The sequence below is a fragment of the Lolium perenne genome, chromosome 7 (genome assembly GCF_019359855.2).
Source record: "Lolium perenne isolate Kyuss_39 chromosome 7, Kyuss_2.0, whole genome shotgun sequence".
Classification (NCBI taxonomy): domain Eukaryota; kingdom Viridiplantae; phylum Streptophyta; class Magnoliopsida; order Poales; family Poaceae; genus Lolium; species Lolium perenne.
Window position 1 is genome coordinate 275,137,846 of NC_067250.2, and position 2,836 is coordinate 275,140,681.

Sequence of the window (2,836 nt, forward strand, 5' to 3'; positions counted from 1 at the left end):
CGCGGGCGTTTCAGTACATTGAAGTTTTACAAGGGCTATATTTCGACTCTAGGCGTAGAACCGCCTAAGTTGCGCCACGTTCCAAGGGTTTGGCTCCTCCACCCCTGTCTTCTTGTCCTTTATCCTGTATGCTCCTCCTCCGATTACTTCCGTGACAATGTAAGGGCCAAGCCATGGTGACTCGAGTTTTTCATGACTTTTTTGCGTGAGTCGAAGAACTAGGTCTCCCACCTGAAAAGATCTTGGCCGCAAACGTCGACTGTGGTAATTCTTCAAGTCCTGTTGATATTTGGTTACCCGAGATAGTACTTCATCTCGAGCTTCATCAAGTGCGTCAACGTCGTCTTCTAGCGCTCTTGTCGACGTTTCTTCATCATATTCAGCGACACGTGGAGAGTTGTGCTCTATCTCGATTGGTAGTACTGCCTCTGCTCCATGAACCAGGAAAAACGGAGTTTCCTGCGTTGCTGTGTTTGGTGTTGTTCGGATGCTCCACAACACGCTTGGTAGTTCTTCTGGCCAAGTATGTCGAGCTTTTTCCAGTGGTCCTAACAAACGTTTCTTGATGCCATTGCAGATGATGCCATTGGCTTTCTCGACTTGCCCATTGGTTTGAGGATGTGCAACTGACGCAAAGTTCAGCTTGATACCCACCTTTTCGCAATAATCTTTGAATTCATGGGATGTGAAGTTACTGCCGTTGTCTGTGACGATGCTGTGGGGCACTCCAAATCTGAAGACGAGGCCTTTTACGAATTTTACTGCGGATGCTCCGTCTGGTGAATTTATCGGCTTCGCTTCTATCCACTTTGTAAACTTATCGACAGCTACCAGCATATACTCCTTTCCTCCTGGCCAGGATTTGTGCAACTTGCCCACCATATCAAGTCCCCATTGAGCAAAGGGCCATGACAATGGTATTGGTGCTAGCTCTGCTGCTGGAGAGTGAGGTTTTGCGGCAAACCTTTGACACGCGTCGCAAGTTCTTACTATGTCCTTGGCGTCCTCGATTGCTGTCAACCAGTAGAATCCTGCCCGAAAAACTTTGGCTGCGATAGCTCGACTACTTGCGTGGTGGCCACATATTCCCTCGTGTACATCCTTCAGAATTATTCTTCCTTCTTCTGGTGTGACGCACCTTTGCAAGACGCCTGAAATACTTCGCTTATACAATTCTCCCTTGACCACCGTGAAAGCTTTGGAGCGTCGAATTACTCGCCTTGCCTCGACTGGATCGTCGGGTATTTCTTTCCTGAGGATGTATGATATGTACGGCTGCGTCCATGGTACCTGTATCACCATGACCAGGTCCTGATCTTCTTCTTTTTCCTCTTGCTTTTCCTTGGTAGCCCCCGAGGGTTTCTTTTCCTTCTTTTTTGATTTTGTCGACTTAGTGGATCTTTCTGTTATCTCTTCCCAGAATACCCCTGGCGGGACTGCAAGGCATTGAGACCCGATATTTGCAAGAACGTCGGCTTCGTCGTTGCTCAATCTACTAATATGATTTACTTCGCATCCATCGAACAACTTCTCGAGCTCGTTGTACACCTCCTTGTATGCCATCATGCTATCATTGACTGCGTCACATTGGTTCATAACTTGTTGAGCCACCAACTGTGAGTCGCCAAAGATTTTCAGTCGGGTTGCACCACAGGCTTTTGCCATCTTCATCCCGTGTATGAGGGCCTCATATTCTGCTTCATTGTTAGATGCGTTGGGGAACGTCATCCGAAGGATGTACTTCAACTTGTCGCCTTCAGGTGATATGAGTACTACTCCTGCGCCAGCTCCTTCTAGTCTTTTGGACCTGTCGAAGTTCATGGTCCAGGTTCTCGACAAATCTGGAGGTCCTGTATTTTGCAACTCCATCCACTCTGCGATAAAGTCCGGCAGTATTTGCGATTTTATTGCTTTTCTTTTTTCATACGTGATGTCCCGAGGGGAAAGTTCTATTCCCCAAAGGGAGACACGACCCGTAGCTTCTGGGTTGTTCAGTATATTTGACAAGGGAGCTTCATTGACCACTATGATCGGATGTGCCGAAAAATAGTGGCGCAATTTTCGTGCTGTCGTGAACACTCCATATGCTATCTTTTGGTACTGCGGATACCTTTGTTTTGAGGGCGATAAAACTTCGCTGACGAAGTATACTGGCCTCTGTACGCCGTGGAGTTTTCCTTTTTCTTCCCTTTCGACAACTAGCACCGTGCTCACCACTTGGGGCGTGGCTGCGATATATAGCAGGAGAGGTTCCCTTTCTTTTGGCGCCACCAGAATTGGCGGTGTCGAAATTGTGCGCTTCAAATCCTCGAAAGCTCTGTCGGCTTCTTCATTCCACTGGAATTTATCTCCTTGTTTTATCAAAGCGTAAAATGGCAGTGCTTTTTCTCCCAGCCTAGCGACGAATCTGCTCAAAGCTGCGACTCGCCCCGTTAGCTGTTGTATCTCCTTCAACTTTGTTGGCTTCCTCATTGTTACGATAGCCTGTATTTTGTCGGGATTTGCTTCAATCCCTCTTGCTGAGACTAGAAACCCCAAAAGTTCTCCTGCTGGGACGCCAAAGGAACACTTCGTCGGGTTCAGTTTGAGGCAGAACTTATCAAGGTTGTCGAAGGTTTCCTTGAGATCCTCGATCAGCGTTGCCCCCTTTTTTGATGTTATGACGACATCATCAATGTATACTTGCACGTTCTTCCCAATCTGTGTCGCCAAACACTTCTGCATCATCCTTTGATATGTTGCTCCCGCATTTTTTAGACCAAAGGGCATTGTTCTGTAGCAAAACACGCCGTAAGGTGTAATAAACGCGGTCTTTACTTCATCTTCTTCTTTCAAT